The sequence below is a fragment of the Amblyomma maculatum genome, chromosome 1 (genome assembly GCF_055883805.1).
Source record: "Amblyomma maculatum isolate TAMU_Amacu chromosome 1, ASM5588380v1, whole genome shotgun sequence".
NCBI classification, from domain to species: Eukaryota; Metazoa; Arthropoda; class Arachnida; order Ixodida; family Ixodidae; genus Amblyomma; species Amblyomma maculatum.
Window position 1 is genome coordinate 373123430 of NC_139344.1, and position 13425 is coordinate 373136854.

The window sequence follows — 13425 nt, forward strand, 5'->3', positions numbered from 1 at the left end:
GCTTAAACACTCAAAATCGTAGTGCCCGCTAAAGCCCACAAGGGCAATTAAATCATCTGAATTTTTGCTTTCAACTGTATATCTTATTGACTATTAACGAAATAAAGGACCTTTGGTTGCTTGAGAAAATGCATATTTTTTTGCGAATTCTCGATATGATACAATTATCTCTGCTCGACTGCGTATTCTCCAATGCCTAACACGTTTACTTGTAGTGGCCTTTGACGGGTGGTCAAGAGCTAGTTTGTTCCGGAGCAGGGTTTCGCCTTAGCCAGCATCCGGACCAGTATATGCCACTATTCTTATTCGTGCAGCCTTACTCAGATACTATTGGGCTCGGCTGGTTCCTTTTAGGCCAGCAACGTATAGCTTCTGCTGTTGCACGCGCACAGAAAAGTGTGGGTGTCACTTGCTCTTGATTAAACACGCAGGTGGGGCGCATAAAACTAGCCAATGATTGCAAGCCACATTTCAACTTTTTCGGCGTTTACTGATGCATTCCTCATTTGCCACGACGAGCACGTAAGGCGTCGATACTTCGCGTGTTCATACAATGCAGATTCACGAAAGAGAAGATTTAGCTTTGCTTGCGAATTACAGCGCACTCGCTTTCCTCTAAGCTATAGCTGCATCTTCGAGACTCGGGACATAAGCCGAGAAAGCAATTAAAGTGCCCCAGTACGTTCTGCCAGCATCCCACCTATCCTATTACACCGACCCATAATACTTTATTAATGGACTAGCAAAACTTAAGCTTCACAGTCGAACACAAGCCCTGCCGCGGTTTTCAATCTGCTCGCAACCTACACTGCTAAGTAAGTGCGCTTCCTGCCAGAAGGGAAGGCGTCTCTCAAGGCATAAGTCGCTTTGGAACGTTAATATCCATAAACCAAACCAGCTGGGAAGTTTTGATGCTGACAGTGCGAACTTCTCACTGTTTACGCTAATGAACGGTAGTTACAGATATCGCGATTAGTCCTAAAGCTGCACCGCTAGCTGGCAGAGCCCCACGAAATGGCCGGACGAGGAGCGAGGATGCTGTGATCATCGTTCCGCATCTCCAATTATACCAAGCGTGGTGCGATTCTTCTGAAGAATACACGCACACTGCAGCCCCCCTTTTTTTTCTTTTTCGCAACAATGCTCCTCAGTAGGTCATTCACAGGACTCAAGCGTCCAAGCGCAACATACAGTTGCGCTTCATTCCTCCTTACCGGCGCTTGTGGCATGAATACGGGATGAATGCCCAACTTAGAATTTATCTTCTCGCAAAGCAACGAGTTCCCAGTAAATATCTTCAAAATAATTTTATTGTATATTTATATGCACTGTACAGCCGCTACTGCGCGTATTAAGCTCTGTTTAGGCTATTATACTTACGAGAACATAGCTCCTGCAGGAATCCAACGCGCATTGGTAACCAGTGCCAATATTTGAAGGAGGCAGTCAGCGGCGTATAAATCTGCTGCGGGTTCTCAAATCGGGAATTTCCCCGCATGATACAACATCAACACGAACAAACACGTCGAACGTGCACTGAAAAGTGTGCTGTCGAGTTTGTTTGCCGATTATCCTTTTTCACGCGACAAGTTCCTTTAGTCGACAAAATGGCGCTGAATAAAAGCGACAGTTGGGATTGTTGCTACTGGTTCATCCTATAGGTTCAACATATTCTCAAGGCTGCATACAATTTAGTGTGTATATTTCTCACGTTGTGACAAATAAATTCCATTGATGAGACCGCGTCTGCTGCTTGGCTTCTCGGCTGTTGGATGAAAGAAACATGTGCGCATAAGCCTAGTAGCGAGTCTGTCTTTCACGTAAGGAGGTCAACTGGAATTGCCCAACGAGGCAGACGCAGACAAAGAACGTGGCTACAAAAAGCGCACCAGACTTCCACTGTGCCTTCCTTCCTCACGGGCAACAGGTTTCGACCGGCGCCAACTGATGGCGGCGCTGCGGTCTCTTCTTCGCTGCCCTCTCTTCATACGCGAAGCAAAAACAGAGCGCATTCCGATGGTGGCGGCCCCACTCGGCGCACAGCACGGCGGGAGTTGGCCCAAGAGAGACGATCCCGAGGATGAGAGGAGAGAGAGAAAGGGATGGACAAGAAACTAAACGCGAACCTGTAGGGAAGCGAGAGCAAAATAATGGAAGAAAGAAAACGACGGAAGAGAAGAGGCGATGCGCAGCTGACCGAGTTTTCACGGTCGGCCATCGCCCTTTCTCCTCCCTCAATTACGTCCTCTGGGGCCGCCGCCTTTAACAACACCGCCTCCCCCCTCCCTTTTATGTCTGGGGCTGGTGGCCCGGCACGTAGCTGCACAATCTTGGCGAAACAAAGAGACGACAGCGCCTTTTCAGAGCCGACAAAGGAAAACCTCTGAGGAAAGAACAAATGAAGAACTTTAAGCACTAACGATAACGGTTGTGGTTAAGGCGGGTAGTACGACGATGTTGATGCGAGCGGAGTATGGGCGCACTCAGGGGCGTAAGAGAAGAAGGAGCGCGCTAATGAAGCAAAGTAGAGTAGCGTAAGGCAGTACGAATGTCAGTGTGAGTGGACTTTGGGGCAATTCTCATATTACGTCGGATCCACCTCCAATCATAAAATGAGACTATTGGTGACGCGAAGTGGGTCAGCAGTACGTATATGCAGGAGCGTTGAAAAGACATGTCACCGAAGGGCAGAAAAAAAAAAAAAAAAAAAAAAAACAGGTTCAGAGCGAGGGGGCAGTATACAGCGCAAAATTAACTTCTGTCCTCACCGTAATCGAGGTAGTTGTGCGCGATTCTAGTGTATGCTCATAGCACCATGTACCAAAACCATGTACCAAAAATGCTGCAAATTGCACAATGCTTCTTATTCCGTGCCGAAATGCGGCGATTCTAGTAGCAACTAAACTATTTGTTTTCTGCCATAAGCTTCGTCATTCAGCGCTTTCCAGTCATGTTTAACATTTGTTACTTATTTCACATAACATTTGCACTGGGATCGGGCTCACTCAGTAACAGCTAACCCATCGCCGAAGCCTCATGCCATCATCGTCATCAGTTAGGTCCACTGCAGTGATTGGCTGCAGTGTAATTCAGCCTCGGGCCAACACGGATTCACTATCCGCTACATTTTGCACTCGATACGAAAGCGTGTCTCTCGAAGTGACGAGGCATCGGCTTGAACACTGGTGGCGCGAGACTGTTAGAGAGGGTAGCCCGTTACAGAGGGTAGCTCGTTAGCGAGGGTAGCCCGTTAGAGAGGGTAGCCAGTATCACCGTCACCATGAGGGAGACAGGCCTCACTCGGCAGTATGCTAGTCTGTCGTGCTTACATAACATATTTATTCTGAAGTAATTGCCGAGTTTTCGCAATCGTTGCCATTACCGATATCGAGACTTTCGTAGAAGTTTCTGCAGCACCTGTGTGTGGTCTGCAAACAAATGTGGGTAATATGAGGACCTCGTTGTGAGACACATGCGCAGGAAGCCAACAGTCCCTGACAAAGCATAGGGAATTTTTGTGTTGATCAATGTTAAACACATGTGAAGGAAGCCAACAGTCACTGACACGAAGGAAATCACGGGGGGATTTTTTAGTGTGCTGATCAATGGAAAACAGATGCGAATGGAGCCAACAGCCACTGACGTAAAAGGAAGTATCGATAATTTTTTTGTATTGATCAGTGCGAAACACATGCGAAGGAAGCCAACTGTCACTGACACGAAGGAAAGCATGGGAGATTTCTTTTGTGTTGATCAATGTGAAACACATACGAAGGGACCCAACAGCCACTGGCACAAAGGAAAGCAAAGGTAATTTTGTGTTGATCAGTGTGAGGTAGATTCGAAAGGAGACAACGGCCAGCCACTGACATAAACAAAAGCATAGGTAATTTTTGTGCGGATAAATGTGAAATAAAGATACCCCCCGAAATGATTGATTAGAAAGTAGAAAAAAAAAACAAACAAAAAACAAGCGCACATGTGCTGCCGGTGAGATTCGAAATATATTATTTTAGAGCAGCCATTTTTTCAAACGCATGATTTAAAAGGGTGGATCACGGTTCTTAATAAATGAAATGAGCAGCTTTTCTTAAAACGCGTGCTCTAATCCTTGTCGCAGAAAGGCGGCGTCTGTATTTGGCGTCTTATTGCGAGGTCATAATGGAATTAACATCGCCTATGACTTAGCAGAAAAAGTGGCTGGTTTCACGACTGCTCTTTATTGGTCACTTACAGGCGACGAACTCAGGTTCACGCCCGGAGCTGAGATCAAGAGTGGGCCAAATCCAAAACCTGTCTTACGTGCTATGAAGTCAAGTTGCTCAATACCGATGCGTTGATGAATAAACATTTCGTAGGAATCGTTCAAAGGTAGGGAGAAAATTTTGGAAAAGTGCGGGTCGTTTTCAAGCCGCTGAGATCACATTGATGGCCGAACATGAGTGTATGCTAGTTTCTCCGCGATTCAGAAAAGGCTTAGCTACCTGAGCATAACTTCGGCTACGATGTAGGAGCAGCGGTTAATTCAAAGTTTCAAGCAGTGTGATTTGATCTGAGCACTCGGCGACGCACGCGCGACAAGAACTTGTTTGCTATTCCGGCAGTTTCCGGTCGGCGTATTAGAAGGACGCTGTATATACGCAAACTAGGCCGGCCGGATATCCTCGCACGAGCAGCAGGCTTCGCGAAATAAGCATACAGTGAGTTGTTACAGCTCGCGTACTTTCAGGGACAGATATAGTTTCCTGCACGCCTGTTCTCTTTGACGAAAGCAGTTAATTATGCCTTGTTAAAACCAAAGTGGAAAGCGTGTTTCGCTTTACATTTGCTTTTGCTTGCCCTTCCTATAGGAGAGGGGGACTTGTTCAGAGGCTCGTATGTCATGCATATCATTTGTCATCCCGGCCGTAGCGACTATGTGTACTCGGTCGCCAATGGCTATGAAGCAGCTGTCTATTAGTTTTCTCTATTGCGCAATGTGTGCGTATGACCATTATATGTTGTTACGAAGAAGATCGACAGTGCCGCGAGAGGAGTCCTCGCGCTAGGCCAACCATTAAGTCATACTTCACCCTATCGCCATGTTGTGCTGTCCTCTTCGCTTGTCACCACGTAACATCTTTGGTTGGAGATGTGGCGTACGGTCATCCCCATCCTCGCCTTGGAGCATCGACGCTATCTGTAAGCCGGGACCATCGACCGAGGGCCCAGGGACATCGCCGAGCAGCTTCGTCCCAGCCCTTCAAGCCCAGACCTGACCAACTACCACCGCCCAGTCCCCAGCCCGGATCTGAAGACAAGGAGAACGGACAGACCAACCAGAACCGAGACGAAGAGACGAAGGACCCGAAAGACCCGAAGGAACCGATGGACACGAACACGCAACCCCCGCCCAAGCCACCCGACGCGACCTCGAGGCATCGGTTCCATGGACGCTTTTGTGGCAGATGGTTGAAAAGCTCCAGGGAAGGCGGATCACCCACGCATCAGACATCGTGGTGGCAAGCAAGTCATTCACTCCTGTATTTCCTTGAACATCCTCACCGTCACTTCACCATGAACTTCAAGCGAACCGATCGGGACGATCGCTAGGTGGTCCCGGGATGTCTTACGAAGAAGAAGATCGGCAGTGGCGCGAGAGGAGTCCTCGCGCTAGGCCAACCATTAAATCATCCTTCACCCTACCGCGATGTTTTGCTGTCCTCTTCGCTTGTCACCACGTAACATTATTATCATTATCACCATCATTTATTATTCCCTTAAAGATCCCTATCAGGGACATTACGAATATTTACACGCGTGCCGAATTCTGTGTTTGATTAACCGTTTTCGGCGCTCTCTCTAGTGCTTTTTGTGGTAGTGGTGGCAACAACTTTTATTGCCACAAAATGCAGCGGATTAGTTCGGACTGGGGCGAGTCCAGGATGGCCTCCAGTCGGGGACGACTTCTTGAGCTCGCGTGATGAGGGCCAGTTGCGTTGTTCCTCTTGGGCTCGCCAACAGATTGTCCCATTCCTCCGCTAAGGAAGCTGGCAAGAGTGTCGTTGGAGGTAGATGACTGGCGCATTCCGATAGTATATGGTCTTGGGTGGTGTGCATCCCGTCATCGCAATACAGACATGCAGGGTTGCATTCACCGTTTGTAATTAAATACAATCGGCAGGTTCTAAGAATGACCTTTGTTTGTAGGCGTCTGAGTGTCCTTGCGCCCGATCCAGGTCGGGGCGAGGGGCGGGGTACGTGCATCTTAGCTCGCGGTAAAAGTTACGTGCGCGGGGTACGTGCATCTTAGCTCGGTGCCTCGATGGGCGCATCCGTTCCCGATAGATCTCTCGTCTTCCAGTTGGTTAAGCCTCGGACAAGACGGTCGACCCCTTCGTTTCCGGAGTTACCCGCGAGAGCCGGAACCCACATGAGATTGATGTTGTGATCGGTTGCGCAGAATTCGCGTTGCGAGCGCGCTTTGAGTCGCTTAGTTCTGGTGCGCGGATCCGAGATGGCCAGTGCGATAGCTACCTCCTCTGTCTCGCATATGGAGCTAGCATGAAAGGTTGTGGCGTTAATGAAGGCTGACTTTGGAGTGGCCATACATGCCACGTATGCTTCGTTTTTGATGTGCTCAGCTGCATCCTGGGTTTAAAATTAAATGGTAAAACTACTCATAGGAAAAGCAAGGCGCCGTATCTGTCACACGTAACCAGGCCATAATGTTTTCTTAAGTTTTTTTTTTTCTATCTGCTGTCTCGGTGTCTCCGTAGCTATAGGTGCACGGTATGGTGGTGCTTTCTTTTCATTGGTTCTTTTGACGATCTGAAATCTGCGAACATCTAGACCAGATACCAAATAGCACTCTCTACACGAGAGTAGCCCTAACCTATCGACTCAAAAAACCCCTAGTCACCGGCAACCGTGTATGCAGTACGGAGTACCTTGCTTTAATAGAACGCACGTTTGCTACTCCAGATTCAGGTATTAATGAGACGTTGGGAATAAAGCAATCAAACTTTCTTGGCGGACGTTTTTATTTATAGTTAAGTTACAAATGATCTTTCTCCATCAAAAAAGTCTCTTTTGGGAGCGATGAAGCGCTTCAGATGTTTCCACTGTTCATAGCGATTCAGGAACGGTGAAGCCGGAGTGGTTTCTATCAAGCCGGCTATAGACTGCTTCGTTCTCTGTTATGTCGAAATGGTGCCTTCGGAGGCGCTGTTACATTATGACAAATGAAAATTAGTCAACTTTAGGCTAAAGTCATACTTTCATCTAGAAAACTCCACAATATATTGCGCTTTAATGGTGCATCTAGCTTCCAGGTGTTCTTTGTGTTTGAACTCATTCCTAGGCCTCAAGCGAGCAGCATGTTTTCGCCCTCTTTCAAGAACCTAACCATGAAAATGCTGATTTGCAAGCCATCCTTGAGGCGAGAATTCTTTAGGAGCAATTTCATCGCTGTCAAAGAAGGAAACGAGCAATAATTTGATTTTCAACTCGCTCATTATAGCCTTTTTTCCGGCCGTAGGGAATTTACAGTGTTCGCATGCAGTAATCGTGCTCTCAGATCCACGCCTCATCACCGGCGATGAGGTTTGTGATAAAATGAGGCTCACATCCCAGGACATTGTCTTTTTGGTGAGAAGTAAGGTTATTTAGGACTAATTCTGGAAAACCGCGATAGGTTAAAAATTTGATGAGCGCCGTTGCGTATTTTAAATTCAGCTTATCTGCAATCAGTATATAATAGTTATGCACGAAGTCTCTGATTCGTGCCATGAAATCGCGAGCTCGTTACGTTTATCGCCTTCATATGGCCACCTTCAAATGATCATACTATATGCCTCTTGAAACTGCTTTGAACGATCTAAAAGCTTGTGGCAACGCAATCTTCCCGTTGACCTGCAGCTGCAAGCGTTTAGCAGAAGTTTCACTAGAATTTCTTCTGAACATAAAGCAAAATATTATCGCTAGCGTTGTCTTCATCAATGCTCTCTCACTTTCCGGAACATACAACTTTAATTCCCTTTTGCAAGCGTGCGCTCAAAGACGTCAGTTAACGTGACCGTGACGAGGTTTTCGCTTGAGCTGGATCTATATGGAACGTTGATTACAGACCATTGACAAAGAAAGCCTCGCAGGCCTGTCGGATCGGACGCAGTGAGAGTCATTGTAATACACTATTGGCACATACCTCGTACATCCTGCCGTTCTGCGGCAAATACGCAATGCACAAATAAAGCGACGAAAAAAGGAAAACAGCGGAGAGATGAAGGAAGCGATGAAGATACATTTCGATCTCATTTTATCTGGTCCTTCACTGAGTTTTCATGTCGTGCATAGGACAGAGTGTTATTGTGATAAAGTATTAACTGTCCATCATGCAAGGTCATTAGCGACAGTAGCAACCAGTAGCAACCAATTAACGAAAATCAGACACTTTGAAGGGTCTACGGCTGAGAATTTAGCCCACTTCAGTATTTCTGGCGCACCCTTCACGCGTGTTAAAAAAAAATGTCAATGGTGCGCTTCAGTCTCCTTACGTGCGGAAATGTGCAAGCATTTTAAATTACGTGCCTAGTTCAGTTATGAGCTTGTTCTAACTTTAGTTGCTTTTTCAACACTGCAGCTTTCCTTTTCTTTATTCTTAATTTGCTTTTATTTTTTTAATTATTTCAATATTTATTTATTTGTTGTAAGCTTTATGGTATGCTTTCATTGTTTATTATTTGTATTTTACTTTTAGTTTTATATTTGTTTTCCTTTTATTTTACTTACGATTTTTAACTATTACACTTTGTAGTGTAATTTCTCTATTTTTAATTTTTTTTTCGGCAGTTAGCTTCATAGTTTCGTTCAATCTCTCGGCTGTTTTAATCACGTGTCTGGGGTTCACCTTTCGGTCTCAAGGTTTGGAGCCTCTGAGGGCTTTCGCCTCAACAACAAGAAAAATAAATCTTGCAGTGCGTGATGATGACTGACTCGACGGACAACTGGCGGTACGCCATTTGCTATCCTCCAGAGTGACGTACGTTACATGGCCGAATTTCGCTTCGGCATTTCGTAATGCGTCCGATTAAAGACATCTGCACAACAACAACAAATGGCGGGCTCCGAAAAGAGAGAGGCGCCGTCGAGAACTGTAAGAAAGCGGTGAGTAGAGTGGGGAGAAAGGCAAAAAGAGCGGGAAGGAGTACAGCAGGACGCCGCCATTGACCTACTCGCATCGCGGGCATTCGCTGAAGGCGTTCCGCGGAGCGAAACGAAAAGCAACCACTGGGCAGCGGAAGCGCTTCTGCCGGGGCCAAGGGCAATGCTTGTCTCGACTGGCCGCGTGCTTCTCGAGCAGGTCACGCTTGCGCGAGACCGACCGGCGACCGCGTTCCACGCATGCGCAGGAGGGTCATCATGTGAAAGTTGCGCAACCCATCGCAGCCGCCACGGCCGCCGCTGACGTTACTGTCGCTGCAGTGGATCGTTAATTACAATGGATCATTAATTACAGGGCGTACGTTCGGCGCACGTTGCTGCATCAATTGCTGAGACTGTAATAAGTTATTGCGCTGATAGTGCGCTTAGCGGTTAGAGGAGAAGAGCGATTGAACTGCAAGTACACATGCGCTCTCTAGCAACTTGCTTTCTTGCTTACGGAACACTCATTCCAACAATAAAAATTTCTTGTTGTTTTTCTGAGCGTTTCGGTTTGAAAACAGGAAGTTGTCAGGGTCAGGCCCCAACTGGGCCAGCATTTTTCCCTTGACGGAGGTGGTTTAAGACTCGTTATTGTGAGCGTCCCTACATGTCTTATTTCGCCCTCCCTGAACATGATCGGAAGAGTCAAAGTAGCTGAGGCCATTTTCTTCCTTTTTTTTTTTCTTTTTCGGTATACCTACCTGCAGGAATGTAGACAATAATTTTGGGGCAGCATTGTGCTCTGTCAAATTAAAGAAAAAAGAAAAAAAGCCTGATTTTAATTCCGATTACCATTGCGCTTTCAGGCTGGTCATCATTCCCCATACCCTCACCCCTGCTGACCTGTCCAGTAAAGATTTGCCTCATTTTAGATCGGAGTAGCCTTCTCTTTGCCCTCGTTATCGTAAAACGGAGAAACGAGGGAGAACTGTTCGCGCATCACGTTTACGCAGCTTCCATCGCAGCGAAAATCGATCCGCCGCACAAGGTTAGGTAATCTGGTGTTTCTTGGTTCTTTCGGGATGATTTGAAGTGAATTTCAACATCCCGGCCCATCATCTACATACATCACAAAGGGCTCCCCGAGGGGGGTCTGTGTAATAAAATTTCTGTATATACATTCCACCACCACCGCCGCCCCCACCGCCATTTACAACACAAATCCGGTTTAGTAATTGCGGTGCTCCCATGGTAACCTGTTTTAAGTCCCACAGTCGTCAGGAATTTCTCACTGCGTCGACTCCTTGAAGCCACTATGATTTTAGTCGAATAATATAGTCTTCGTATGACCATGTGTATGTAAGTGGAGAAATATGGGAGAGGCCTCCGCCCTGCAGTGGGTATAGTCAGGCTGATGATGATGATGATGATGATGATGATGACCATGTTGTCCGCTTTAATCCAGATCTGTTAACTCAGTCTGCGTCATCACCTCCCCCACAATTGTCCCCCTGCTTTTTGAAGCCATAGCGATTCTTTAATCTCAGTTCACTTGCCTGGCACCTTCTCACCTAGCGTAACCCGCTGCCGCCTCGCGTTCGGACCCATCTCAATAAAGAGGTTTCCATGTCTCGATCCTGTCGAGTGCGTGGGCCACAATATTGATTTGCTTGGATGATTTTGTTTCCTGTCTTTCAACGTTTCCATTCTATTTAGTCAAATTAGTAGAATGCGGGTCAAACCCAGCAGGCGGACAGCCGCGAGAAAAAGTGGTGTACAGTACATGGCTGGTGACAGAGTTCGGGGTAACGGGGAAACTAAGATAGAGGAGCCTTAGGGGAAACAGGGAAAACTGCATCGAAATGCTATTTATATAGAGCGGCAGAGACAGCTACAGCGACGCATGCGTGTCGATAAAATGGGGCACCGTCACGATTGTATCGATCCGGGATAGCTGTTGCTAGATAGCATACAAATGCAGTTTTCAAAAAAAAAAAAAAAGTGCTTAGCCGAGTGGTAGAAGGCTGTGCACCTCCGATAGGTGGTATTTGTTGGCAGCTGCTGCTCATGTGTGTGCGGGCTTGAGTGAATGATTCGACTAATATGTGTGCATGCGTCCTTAGCATGTGTAACTTTTTATTTCTTTTCTCTTTGGCCGGACGCTGTGTGGATGTCCACCCGATTCAAAGGGCATGGCGCCAGTTCATGATCATCATCATCATCCTCCGAGCTTCGCCACCGATTGCGTACTGTATACCACTTATGCTCACGACTATACTTTGCGACTTGGAACGTCGATATACATTGCGGCTCAGGTGTTCAGCAGATCTTCCTCCAAATGTTCACTAAGAAATGTTCTTGGTTTTGGCATATACAAATCTGGTTTGCATTTAAAGCGTCTCTTCAAACTCCTTTCAAAAGTTTCTGCGTGAGCTTCTTCAGTCCTGCTATTCGAGAACTCTACGTAAAAATTTCATATTCCCTCTGCAGAGCCAACGATTCCCGACCACCGCCGACCATTACAAGACCGACCTTCCTGGCCTGGGAAAACGAATCTAACGAGCTCCCATTTGCACGCATTCATTCTACACATCCATTCCGCGCGTCCATTCCTTTCCAGTCCTTTCTGAAACACGAGAGAGCTGAATACGCACCCCTCCGCCCAATGCCCCAAGACAAGAAAGTGGGGAAGAGTCCGTACACGAGAAGGAGGGAGCGAATGCCAAAGGTGCTCGCGATGGCAATGGCTGGGCCCATTAGTCAACTTCAAAGCGGGACTGGAGGGCACCTGCCGGGTTGTACGAGATGGCACCTCTACCAGCAGGCCTGCTTTTTACCGCTTTATGCTGGAAGAGCTCCGCCCCGACTCAGTGTCCGTGTATCCCTTTTATATTCACTGGGTCGCTCTTCTTTCCTTTTTCTTCTCAGCAAGAACGGCTCTGCTCAGCCGTGCTTGAAAGTCTGGAGCTTGTTAGCCGGCCCATTGTGCTCTGTAACCATCGCTCCGGCATCCGTTAAGGGACGCGAAGATGCTTTCCCGTGTAGCGACGAAACACTTTTATAGCTTGGGGATTGCTAAAAATGAGAAGAAAAGAAATAAGAAGCATCCAGCCCTAGAGCCACTTTCACGCGCTCGAGCTGGCTGAGGCAAAAAGTAGAAATGCTCACCGCCTGTTTCCCGCATAGACTTACTATGTGCGGGGTCACAAAACCAAAGATAGGAAGATTGGCATAGTTGACTATGTCGGAAACCATCACAAACGGCAAATCCCTTGCTGCGGAAGAAGCCGCTATCGCAGCGGCTACAGTCTGCACTCCAGCCACCATCATTTTGAGCGGCGACTGTAAGCATACAATATATAACTATATCAAAAGAAGACTTTCTACCGTCGCTGGGGACATGCTCCTCAACCAGTGACCCACCGAACAACTAAGTCGATCTGGTCTGTATGCCAGCACACGCGGGGAAGCCAAGCAACGAGATAACCCATACCAGAGTCTCTCAATAGTAGCCGCCCGAGCTGTGGACTTCGCCATGAACCTGGAGCCCTTTGGAGAGCCCCCCTCACATCATACTACGGTTACACCAAGTACACAGTCAGACTCGGGAGAAGAACATGCCCACCACCGTACAGGTCACTCAGACAGCAACAGGTGGCGTGGAGAAAACTTCAAACCGATGCATTCGCTTACCCATATATTGTTTCAAAATTTCTTAATTCAGAAATTTGCCCAACCTGTCGCATGCAAAATAATAACTTCCGTACGCCATCTCTCCTTAACCCTTCCTTGCACTCGCCTGATTGCCCTCGCGGCAGGGAGCGTACAGGTCACTCAGACAGCAACAGGTGGCGTGGAGAAAACTTCAAACCGATGCATTCGCTTACCCATATATTGTTTCAAAATTTCTTAATTCAGAAATTTGCCCAACCTGTCGCATGCAAAATAATAACTTCCGTACGCCATCTCTCCTTAACCCTTCCTTGCACTCGCCTTATTGCCCTCGCGGCAGGGAGCGTACAGGTCACTCAGACAGCAACAGGTGGCGTGGAGAAAACTTCAAACCGATGCATTCGCTTACCCATATATTGTTTCAAAATTTCTTAATTCAGAAATTTGCCCAACCTGTCGCATGCAAAATAATAACTTCCGTACGCCATCTCTCCTTAACCCTTCCTTGCACTCGCCTGATTGCCCTCGCGGCAGGGAGCGGGCAACTAACTCCCTATCGCATGATATGGCGTGCCAAACGCTTCTTTCTCTCTCTCCACTCAGGGATTGCGAGGCCGCCCTGCAGGACGC

General features: G+C 47.3%; 1 long non-coding RNA gene across 1 annotated transcript in view; it reads left to right on the forward strand.

Moving 5' to 3' along the window:
• The window catches only part of LOC146208225 (uncharacterized), a 116639-nt gene extending 104936 nt beyond the window's left edge, over window positions 1-11703 (forward strand). Inside the window, exon 3 of the long non-coding RNA XR_014704668.1 lies at window positions 11614-11703. This is a non-coding gene — a long non-coding RNA (uncharacterized LOC146208225). The remainder of the gene's footprint in view (window positions 1-11613) is intronic.
• Window positions 11704-13425: the final 1722 nt, after the last annotated feature.